General features: G+C 37.6%; 1 protein-coding gene across 1 annotated transcript in view; it reads right to left on the bottom strand.

Moving 5' to 3' along the window:
* LOC104120800 (gamma-glutamylcyclotransferase 2-3) overlaps positions 1-12871 on the bottom strand; it is a 200653-nt gene that overhangs the window by 17128 nt on the left and 170654 nt on the right. The window lies entirely within an intron of this gene.

Below are 12871 nucleotides of genomic sequence, written 5' to 3'. Positions count from 1 at the left end.
AAACCTCGAGCATGGATTTCCTCGACGGTCTCCCTCCGAGATTGGCATTTGGCGAGTTCAGCAACCCAGTATGCTCGAGTTTGAGCGATCTCAGCTGCCTCTCTCGCTTGTATTTGAGCGGCTTCGGCATCGGCCCGATAGATAACCACAAATGCATCTGCCTTGGCTTTTGATTTTACAGCTTCAGATTTGACCTTGGCAAGTTCGGAAGCCAACCGAGATTCAAGCTCCTCTATTTTTCTTGCTTGAACCGAGATCCTCTCCTTCATGCGTTGAATTTGACTCTCGGCCAATGATAATTGGTCTCGAACAACCTCTTTCTCTGTAGCAAGGCGATCCATACCTTTTTTCCACCCCATGGTCTCCGCCTTTATTATGTCAACCTCCTCACGAATCTGCCCGACCATCTCGAGCTTCTGCTGCAGCTGTGAGATCAAAATATTAGCCTCCGATTCTGAATCGAGCCCATGAGTTTTTAAGATTATCATTACCTGCTCAGTCAGGTCAGTCTGGTCTTGATGAGCCTTGGCCAACTCGGCTCGGAGCTCCCTGATTTCCTCTTCTCTTTGCTCGCAGAAGAGTTTAAGGGCGTTTCTCTCTTCAGTGACCCTTCGGAGGTCGGCCTCGTACCGACTCAGCTCAGCTCAAGATCGAGAACATGCTTCTCGATGAACTACTGAGGCCTACGAAGGAAGAAGAAAAGAAGTTAAAAAAGAAAAACAAACATCAATGTGGTACCAACGAAAGGAGTTAGAGCTTACCTGATTCAGAGCTTGTTGCACTTCATAGAAAAGGCCTGACACATCACTAGGGCCAGCAACATCCTCGACACCAGTGAACAAATCATGAAAGGGGTCCTCCTCTTCATGAGACCGGCCTACCTCGAGGGTTCCCAAATCCTTGGGCTTCCCGAATCTCCCCTTCGGAAAAAGCGGGGAGAGTAGGCGAGTTTCCGATTACTATTGCCCCAAGCGAGTCGCTTGGGGCGTTCTCTTCTGTTCGGAGATGTTCAGGGCCAGCCCATTAAGGTATATCCACCGTTTGTTGATTTTGGTGGGAGGCATCCTCGATCTCTAGTAACTCGGGGACTTTGCACGAACCCTTCTTTGATATCCCCTCAGTTCGAGGTAGAGCTTCATAAACCACCATCTATCCAACTGCCTTTGGGGCATCGATGGTTTTCTTCACTCGGGCCACCAGAATGGAGCCGTCGTTTTCTTCTTCTTCTTCTTCATCTTCATCCCTCAGACGCCGAATAAATTTTTCGGTCAGAGGGATAATTTTCCTTCTCGGCTTACGAGCCGTCCTTATCTTGGGTTCTGGATCTTCAGAAGTGGAGTCCATTTTTCTCTTATTGCCCTTCATCGGTTTCGGAACTGGGGCCGAAGTCTCTTCCTCACCAGACGGGGCCCTCATAACCACATCTTTGCCCAAACCTACGCATAAGGAAATTGGTTAAGTATATGGAAAACATTATGTTCGAACCATCAAAGACATAGGAAAGAGGCCTACCATGATTTTTGGCCTCCTATCGGCCCTTTGACAAATCAAGCCACGAGCGCTCGGCGTATGTAGAGGTTGAAGCCAGGTCCCGTACCTAGCTCTTAAGGTCAAAAACTGCACCGGGCATCCAAGGAACCACTGCATTAGAAAAGGGGATATCGGTAAGAAAGAAACAAAGGGGAAAAACAATAAGAGATAACAACAGAATTATACTTACGCTTCTTGTTTCATTCCTCGGGAAATGGCATATTCTCGGCCAGAATTAGGTCCGAAGTCTTCACTCGAACGAACCTGCCCATCCAGCCTCGATCATTGTCCTCGTCTATGCTCCAGAACAACACCTTGGTAGCCCGACCCTAGAGTTTTATTAACCTACCTCGATAGAGGCGGAGGCTGTACAGTCTAATAAGATGGTCGAAGGTGAAAGGCATCCCCTCGATCTTGTTCACGAAGAAGCGGATCAGAATAACGATCCGCCAAAATGAAGGATGGATTTGGCCTAGGTTTATTTGGTATTGGCGGCAAAAATCAATGACGACAGGGTTGAGGGGGCCCAGTATGAAAGGGTAAGTATACACACTTAAAAACTCTTTCACATAAGTAGTGATATCTTCTTCGGGAGCCGGGATTATCACTTCTATTTTCTCTCAGTTACAGTCTTTCCTCAGATGCTCGAGGTATCCCTTAGTTATCGAACACATATACCTCGATGCTGGTTCACATCGACCAGGAACCGACGAGGCTTTATCGACCTTAAAATCGGAGGTAAGAACTCATGCCCCGGGAACACACTCCTCAGGCCGTGGCTCCACCGGTGTTTTGTCAACGACATGCTGTGAAGAAGAAGCTTTTTCTTTTTGAGGAACGGTTTTAGATGTTTTCGCCATTTTTGATTTAGAGATGGAAAATAGAAGGATATGACAAAGATGTGGTATTTTAAAGAAAGATTTTGCAGTGAAAATCACATAAGAAAGATATTTGCAGAAAATATCACAGACTTACAGATGAACTCAGAAGATACGAGAAAGAGCTTAGAAAAATTTGGAAGTTGGAGACGTAAAAGTGGTAAATGGTAAAAAAGGGCTATTTATAGATTAAGCAATGACGGTTCAATATCAGCAGTGGCCAACCACCGCCTGACACGTATTTAATGCCTTGGTAAACTGAACCGACGGGACAGCTATCATGTACGTCATGGTCGGGCTTGATGCAAACGTCAGTGTATATCTAATTGAGCCGTTGAGAAATCATATCGTTTCTCGCCACATCCTTCCTGAGAAATGAGGGGACTATCTGTATATGGTCAAAATCATTTTCGACCTTCATATGATCGGTGAAGACGGATCGAAGAGCGTTTTCATAATATTAAGGTGAGATTTGAAGAAGGCACGAATGAGCTCCGAGTTTCGGGGTCAGATTAAATACTAAGCTCGACGTCATTATCGAGCTCGAGTCCAAATCGAGCTATGATGAGAAGCGATGGTATCAAGCTTCGGAGCCAGAGACCAACTAACACCGAGCCTGAATCAATATCGGGCCCCGAGTCGGCATCGAGCTCAAGCCCGCATTGAGCTCTAAACCTGGAAACCGACCAATACTGACCAATATCGAGTCCAATCAAGATCGAGTCAAGAGACAAGAGCCGTTAAAGCCGCACTAAGAGAGAGAATCTCGACGGAAATTAGGGAAAAACTAATTTATCATGGGTTTCCCACTATGTATTTTTTTATGATATCTAAAGTAGGATCCCCCACTATAAGAGAGATGGCTATTATTTCTATAAATACATCAAGTCATCAATACACTGTAACTCAAATACTGTCGAGAGATTTTCATATGAAGAGATTATCATTTTGAGCTTCATACATAATTTCATTCTTGCTTGTTCATAAATCATCTTACTTTGAACTTGGTTTGTATCTTTTCTTTATAATTAATATTCGATATTTCTACTTACTCTTACGATTTGTGTCAAGTTATACCACGTACCCTTAGAACTACGTAAAAATTCAACTATATCCATTTTTTCAGGTAAACAAGGTGATTACTAGGTATTTTGGGATGTGAATACAGCGGTGGGATTGGCTGATAGACGTAGGGTAAGGTAGATTAGATGATACATGTGAGGTAGGGGTAGCTGATAGTCGTATGTAGCGGTTATTAGCAATTAAATGCGCTATTACTAAGGGATGCTTATTTATCATTTATTTCTATATAACTCGTAATTATGTGTATGATATATAACTAGTCTTTATGTCCGTGCGATGCACGAATATCCTTAGTGGCAGAGCAAGGTTGAAGAATGGGGACTCAAGTAAATCTCTTTCGTATAAAATAATTTCTTTTATTATATATAAGTTGTTAAATTCCCTCGACATAAGAGAAAATTCAAGTGAAGAGACAAAGTGGTTTAAAGTATCTTGTGTCAAATATTACGAAGTGCGTATCGAAAGTAATAAACTTTCAATTGAATAGATATTCTAAATTGTTACTCAATATGTACAAAATTTAATAATTGGTTCCTCAAAATAAAAGAGGTGTGTCACGAGCCAAAATCCCAACAATTCGGGATCGTGATGGCGCCTAACACCACTTGTTAGGCAAGCCAACACGGAAAAACTGCAATGAACGTCTAACAATATGATAACAATATAATGTAAAAACAACTCGGAGATATACATAATAAATCTAAAACCAACATCTAGTGCAAATCATTCTAAGATGTGGAGTCACAAGTACATGAGTTTCTAGAGTTTACTACATACACTGTTTTGAAGGAAATACAATATTATCTAAAAAGTAGCAACAGTACAACAGAAATAGGAAGGCGACTCTAGGCTTGCGAACGAAATACAGCTCTACCTCGAATCACCCGTCTGGTATCCGCTAAGCACCTCTCGAGACTCCGCTAGTATTATTATCTGAATCTACACAAGAAGTACAGAAGTGTAGTATGAGTACAACCGATCCAATGTACTTCAGTAAGTATCGAGTCTAACTCCGACGAGGTAGTGACGAGGCTAAGACAAGACACCTATAATAAACTTGTGCAGTTATATATCAAGGAGTAATGAAATAACAGGTAAAGAATTAGGTATAATGATAGGATAATGACAAGTAAAAGGGATAACAAGTACACAAGTAAAGAGGACATAAAACGAAAACATAAAGTACAATGTCACTGAGTAAGCCTCAACTTGTAGTATTTCAACAACTCTGAACAACCTTTCAGAAGTAAATAATGAAGCTACAAAACCAAGTCCACACTTTGAACATCAAGGTAAATAGTAATGAAATCTACAAAATTGTGCGGCATCACCCTTCGTACTTTTACTCTCATCCTCATATAATAATATAATAACAAGCACAGAAATACCCTTCATGCATAACCTCACTTTCACTCAAGCACGAAAATATCCTTCATGCAATGATATTAATATATGAATAAGCATGGAAACACCATTCGTGCACAATCTCTCATCCTCACAAGCACGACAATACCCTTCGTTCATTTCACTTTTCCTCACAAGTACGACAACATCCTTCATGTATTTCAGTCTTTATCACCAAGCATCACATACAACACAATACTAAGCAGGTGGAAGCAAGTTCAACATCAATAATAGAATTTGAACACAACTCGTCATATGAAAACCTTCCAACAGTTTAGTACCAACAACCAATCAACAATTCAACAATCTCAACACCAATATCACAATAATTTTAACATAAGGAATATCATAAATACGAGTAATTAAAGAATTAAATAATCTATCTAGAGCATGAAAGACATAATATACAAAGTAACATGGTACAAGTAAGGTTAATTCTACCCGCATGCTTATGCCATGGCCAACACATATACACTCGTCACCTTGCATATACGCCGGCCCCAACGCATAGATCACATAGCAAATAAACTCGATTATACCTTATTTCCCTCAATCAAGATTAACCAAGATACTTACCTCTTTCCGGAATGAAATTAACAATCCAATACGAATTTTCCTTTAGAATAAGCCTCCAAACCACCCAAATCTAGTCAATTATTGTTCAGACAAGTCAAAACAAGCTTTAGAAACTACCCTCGAAAGAAAAAGGTTCAATCTTTAACATAATTGAAAAGGTCAACAAAAGGTCCAAATCGGGCCCACATAGTCGAAATTCGAAATTAAGACCAAATTTTGATTACACATTCACCCCCGAGCCCAAATATGTAATTTATTTCTAAATTCGACCTCAATATGAGGCCTAAATCTCAATTTTACAAAATTCCTAAATTTTACCAAAAACCCCCAATTTATACTTTGAATTTTTTAGATTTTAATGATGAAATTCATGAAAAAGTAATGGAAATTGAACAAAAACAAGTTAAGATTATTAATCTATGAAGTTGGGAAGAAATTGCTCTCCAAAAATTGCCTCTATAGAGTCTAGGTCTCAAAAATGGTATAAAATAAGCTAAGTCTTAAAATTCCCACATTTTACCAAGTTACTGATATCGCATTTGCGAATTCTTGTTCATAATTGCGATATTCGCAAAAGCGAACTACTGTTCGCAAAAGCTAACCACTGTTCGCAAAAGCAAACAGTGTCTGAGTGCCTTTGATGTCACAAATGCGACCCAACCTTCGCATTTGCGAAGGTCCTATTCCTCGCAAATACGGACAAAGCTGCGTATTTGTGAAGCTGCTTTTATATTGCACAGCATCGCAATTGCAACATACCCATCGCAAATGCGATTCCCCCTGGCTCGCAAAAGCGACAGTGACTTCGCAAATGTGAAGTCCTCCATCCCTGCCCCAGCATCGCAAATGCGAGTCTGACATTGCAAATGCGAGACCTGCAGTTCAGCAACACCATTTGTTCCCCAACTTTATCAAAACTATCCGCAACGCATTCAAAACTCACTCGAGCCCCTCGAGCTCCAATCAGAACATCCACACAAGTGTAATAACATCATACAAACTTGCTCGCATGCTCAAATCATCAAAATAACATCAAAATTTAAGAATCGGTCTTTAAAACTCAAGGTTTTCAAGTTCAAAACTCAATTTTCAACTTTTTACACAATGCGCCGAAACGGCCTCGGGTCACCTAGGACCCCAATCAAACAAGTGTACAAGTCCAAAATCATCATACGAACCTTCCATAATCGTTGACCGTGGTCAACTCTAGTCATTTTTAAAGCCAAAAATCACATTTTTTACAAAATTTCACCGGAAATCGACACGAACTACGCACGCAAGTTATAAATTATCAAATTAAGCTATGAAAAATTTTGAAACACAAAAAGGGATCCAGTACTCAAGATAGTCTATCGGGTCATTACAAAAAGAATATAATATATAGTTCACACCAGCTTTTTGATACAGTAAAATGACAAAATAGAACTAAATATTCTTGCATACAAGAGTTATGCGATTAAAGTTATAAAGACACTTAAAAAATACAACAATATTGATATCTGCCGAGAAGGTCGTATTCCAAAGCCAAGAACTAGATTGCTTTTCATTAGGAATATCATTATCTATCTGTCATTATCCCGATTGGTATTTTAATATCCACAGCTATAGGTGGTGGCGAGTCCTTACCATCTCCCAACCTTGAAACAATTTTTCTAAACTCAAGAAAAACAAATTGGAAAAACAAAAATCAATGAGATATAAAGAAAGTATCATTGTAAAACTATAAAGGATAGTAATTAATCGGATGTACCAACACTAATAAAATACTGCATTTTTGGTACCTACCAACAATGAATAATCAAAATAAAAATCAACCAAACTTTTCAAGAGGATAAACTTTATAATGAATAACGCATAAGAATCAATCAAACCATCCCAAAAAAGCACAAGTTTTGATGCGATTCGTAGTTTTGATGCCATTCGATGCGAGTTGTAGAAATTAAAAGTTCATAAGTTCATTAAGTTCGATTTGAGATGTGATTCGGAGTTTTGATATTGTTTGATGTGATTTGAAGCCTCGAGCAGGTCCGCATTATATTTTTGGACTTATTAGTACGTTCGGACGGGGTCCTTAGGGGATCGGGTGAGTTTCAGATAGGTTTGGGTTGTGTTGCGCTCGTTTTTTATGTTTCGACTTCGTTTCTTCAACCATAAATGGTACCACATTAAGAAAATGAGATCCAATTTCTGTTTTGATTGAAGCATTAGATCCGTATAGTAATTACGGAGTCATGGCAAAAATAATCGTCGGATTTGGACATCGTATGAGAGAGCTATGCTCATTTTAGTATCAGAGAAGAGAGCTGGTGTTGGTTCATCGCAGATGCGAAGTTGGGTCCGCATCTGCGACTCCGCAGGTGCGAGAAATGGTCCGCAAAAGCGGAAATGACAGCTGAAAATACGTAGGTGTGGATTTTTTGTCGCAAAAGCAAAAATCCTTGTGTATAAGAAAATCAGACCGCGTTCTTTTGGTATTTTGAGCATATCTTGAGTTCTAGAGCTCCGATTGAGGTGATTTTTGCGGCGTTCTTCTCGTATTTTTATGAGGGTCAGTATCTAACTATAATTTTTATATTTTAATATGATTATAGAAGTTTATTTTTGAATTAATCCATGTATTGATTGGAGAATTGGGGGGGGGGGGGGGGGTTATCAAAAACTTTTCTAAAGAGAATAATTGAGTTTTGAACATTGATTCAGAGTCGGAATTGGATGAAATTAGTATGGTTGGACTCGTAATTGAATGAGTTATCAAAATTTGTGGGTTTTATAGGGTTCTGAGGTGCGGGCTCGAGGTTGACTTTTTAGTTTTCATTAAAGATCGAAGTTTTATTATCCGAAGTTGTTTCTTATGGTTTTTATTTATGATATTAAGTTATTTTTGCTAGATTTGAGCCGTCCGGAGGTTGTTTCATACGAGAAGGTCATTTTAGAGTATCGATTTAGCTTCTTTGAGGTAATTATCTTGCCTAAGTCGGGAGGGGGGAGGGAGGGGAGGGAGGAACTACTCCTTAGGATTTGAGTCGTTTGTGCTAATTGTGTTATGTGAAATACGTGTACGCAACTTATTTGTGAAAATTGACCGGTTTAGACTCGTAGGCTTCTTTTCATGTATTTATTTAAAATTCTTAGCACATGTTATATCTTTTATTTGCCATGTCTACTATCACATGCTTTATTTGACGTTTTCGTTACATGTAACATCCTTTACTTGTTGAGTTAGCTCTTATATACTTTATTTGAAGTTATTACTAGTTTTATTGTTATCCGATCTCTTTAATTGTTAAGTCACTCTTAGTTGAAATTGTTGTATATGATATCCTTTTGTTGTCGGGTTATTGTCATGCATTTAGACGTAGTACTAGTTCATGCCATCTCTCTTTCATTGTTAGCTTAATTCATAAACTAGAACCCAAAGTTTGCCATTTTACGGAGATACTTTCACTATTGAGTTTATCCTTAAACAATTAATTGGAATTGAGGTTATCAAAAATCATTAATCTATTTTAAATTGAAGTTGTGTTTAAATGGGGTGTTGTTCCTTGTGAGTTTACTTTCCTGCTCGTTTTATTGTTATTAAGATTTTATACACATTGTGCTTGAGCCGTGGGCTATTTGTTGTGAAAATATTGATATTGTTGGATCTTTGGAAAAGTTGTGGCCTATGGGCACTTGTGTTATGAGTTGATACGCCGTGTTGTTGTGATGTTAGCATTTGTGAATTGTTGTGTGATTTGGTTGTTGCTATGTGGAGTATAAGGGTGGCATTTCACCATTGTTGTTATGCGGGGCATAAGGGTGGCACCTCACTGTTGTTGAATGTTTGGAGTGATAAGGGTGGCTATTGTGTTATTGTCAGGGTGGAGTGATACATGTGGCTATTATACGGAGTGACACGGGTGGCTATTATACAGAGTGATACGGGTGGTTATCAGAGAGATAAGGGTGGCTAACAATATTGTTAGGGCGGAGTGATACGGGTGGCTATCAGAGAAATAAGGGTGAGAATGTCAGGGATGATATGTGATGGCTTGGGAACATTGTGTTGGTGATTTTCATATGATGGTGTGCTTTTTCTTGTGTTTGTCATATACCTTACGTGACTTGTTTTGTTGCTTCGTGAGCTACTCGATGTCCTTGATATTATTTGTTGACTGGGACTGCAGTAGTACACTCGCACAAGCATACACCGTACCATGCCACTTATACTAGCTCAGGAGTATGAAACTTTACATTTATTAATCATGCTTATGTGTTCTTATATTATCCGTCTTTATGTTGCTATTGAGCCTAGGGGTGGGCATAAAATCCGAAAAACTGAAAACTGAACCGAATTAATTCGGTATTTCGGTATCGGTTCTTCGGTACTAATTCAGTATAATTTGTTTGGTAGTTCGATACTTCGGTACGGTTATTGATATTGAACTTTCAATACTTCGGTATACCGAAATACCGAAATACCAAATTATTTAAGTAAAAATTCCTTCACTGCCCAGGCCCATACCTCTCAATTCCCAGTCCAAAATACTAACTTGTTATTAGTCCCCTCGTTAGTAGCCTAGTAGGTCTAAGCCCAACCTAGCGATAGTCACTAGGCTTCAGAATTTTCGTTAGTCCCTTCCCCGTACTCCCTTTTCCTTAATTCTTCAATGTTTCTCTATTTGTTGCCATAAGCCCATAACTAGGCAGATAATATAGATTATAGAACAAAATGAATTGTTGCTTTTTGGTATCACTTCTTCAATTTGTTTATGTTTGTTGCCAAAACTAGGCAACTATACAACTGGCACTGTAGAATTAGAATGAATTAGAATAATTAATTGCATATTCTTATGTGATTTCTAATGAATTAAAATTCATCACTTTCTTGTTCAAGACTTGGTACAATACCGAAACCGTACCGGAATCATACCGAACCAAACAAGAAAATACCGAACCATACCGAATTACTTTGGTACGATATTTAGTATGCACAATTGATAAACCTAATACCGAAATACCATACCGAAACTCTTAAATACGTACTGAAATACCGAACGCCCACCCCTAATTGAGCTTGTGACCATACCGGGCGGATTGTGATTGTGAGCTTGTGACCATGCCGGACGGATTGTGATTGTGAGCCTGTGACCACGCTGGGCGGATTATGAATTTGAGCATGTGACCATGCTCGGCGGATTGAGATATTGGCATATGAGTTGTCCGTGCGTTTGTGATTCGAAATGCGGACACAAGGTGCCGTGAGTATATGATGGTGGATTGAGACCCGTGACTATGAAATGAGGTATCACGAAGTGATTTTGTTGTGAATCTTGTGTTAGAGCGACTTGATTAATTGGTTGTCCTTTGTGTTCGTTGTTTGGTTTCAATGGTATTTTCACGGTGTTCTTATTGCTTTATTATTTATATCACATGTTGATTTTGTTGCCATTTGCTGATTTCTGCTTTCCATTATTAACTTTATATTTTTATACTACACATGTTATTTTATCTAGTGAGTGTCTTGACTGTACCTCGTTACTATTTCACCGAAGTTAGTCTTGATACTTACTGGGTACCGACCGTGGTGTACTCATACTATATTTCTGCACATTTTTGTGCAGAGCCAGATATTGGAGATATCGGACATGGGCGGAGTCAGCTTGTTGATCGCGAGGATTCAAGGTAGAGCTGCTTGGTCGTCGCAATCCCTTGGAGTCCTTTCCTTACATTATACTATCGGTTGTTATTTGAACATTATTTCATTTCGATCCTTGAGATCATTTCATATATTCAGGTAGAGTTCGTGACTTTGTATTACCAAATCTTGGGAGGTTGTTATGATCATTGTCGCGTAGGCTTATTCCGCTTTTGTTTCCGTATGTATTTTAAACTATGTTTCAAATTATCATTGTTAAAACTGGCTTAATCGTTATTAGTAATCGACTTACCCAGTCTTAGAGACTAGGTGCCATCACGACGCCTGCGATGGATTTTTGGGTCGTGACAATTATCATCTCTAAAATATAGTTTAACTTTGTTGCCAAAAAAAGTTAAAATTTCGACTAACATTTTTCACTTTAGGAAAAATATTTTAGAATAGTAAAAATAAAAAAAATAACATCGAATTACTTCTATTGTTGTATCACTTACCTTTATTGTAATGACATATACTAATTAAATTTTAAAAGGACAAAAGGTTTTTTAGACCTCAAAAATGCTTTACCTTAAATCATGATTTTTATGCTAATCTATATCTATACTATATTACAAACACGAATGTCTTTGGCGAAATGTCGCTTGCCTTTTTTATTCTTTTAAAATAGAGTTTACATTAAACAAATAATACAATCCATTGTTTAATCAGTCTTCTATTTTTATGTAACCGTTTTTTTTTGGTTACAAGCAGGAATTCCACTATGGACCAAAAATATGTTTTGTTTATATATATGGTATCGATATTTTCAAGTAGCAAGGTTAAATGGCTTAAAAGGACTTATGATATAACTGCAACTTTGCTTTCTTGTAGAATTACAGCTAAATTGCTTTATATAACAAACTTCCTTCTAACGCATTCATAATAAACAATAACCAAAAAGAAACTGAACTACTCAGAGACATTATCAATTGCAATGGATATATATATATCCTTCGTTATAGTATCTGGAGTTGATAAATTTCAATTAAAAAAAAGGTGAATAGCTTTGTGTTTTTACTCTCCGTATGTTTATGACTCCTTAGACCTAAAATACTTTGGACTTTGACCTAAAATATGTGCATAAGGAGTTAATGGGTGCTCGAAATTTTTACATAAACGGTAAAAGGAGATGAAGGTGTTCTAGATTTTTACCTTAAATATTTAGAAAGAATTAATGGGTTAAAATTTTAGTATTATTTTTCTTTTACAAATTCACAGGTCGAATAAGAAAATATTCAATATATAAAGTTTAGTTGATTTCGAAGTCCTATATTGTAGAAAAATAATAAAATGACTATTTTTAAATATGAAAAATAAATAAATTGAATGACTATTTTGTCTAATGTGAATATTATTTTTAAAGGGTAAAATGGATGAACGATATTTCGCAAGTACCTTCGTGCTTTTAATATAGTATAGTATAGATACATAGATAGAGATAGATATAGATATAGATAGATTAAGTGATAACCTCAACAATAGAGGTAAATAAATTTATAATATAGCATGTACATGTAAAAATTCTGTAAAACTTATTCACACTTAGTATTTATATTAAATTGCCATGATATGTAATATAGAGTTCTCTCATTTATCTATGATTAATTAACACATATTTTTATCTTACTAGATCACAAAATAATAATAAATTAATATGATTTAGTGTAAATACCCGATGCCAAATCAGTTTTTACCCTTTCATAACTACTTATTAGTAGCTTTT

The sequence above is a fragment of the Nicotiana tomentosiformis genome, chromosome 4 (assembly GCF_000390325.3).
Source record: "Nicotiana tomentosiformis chromosome 4, ASM39032v3, whole genome shotgun sequence".
Taxonomy (NCBI): domain Eukaryota; kingdom Viridiplantae; phylum Streptophyta; class Magnoliopsida; order Solanales; family Solanaceae; genus Nicotiana; species Nicotiana tomentosiformis.
Note: the sequence above shows the minus strand (reverse complement) of the source record. Positions and strands in the feature narration are given on the sequence as shown.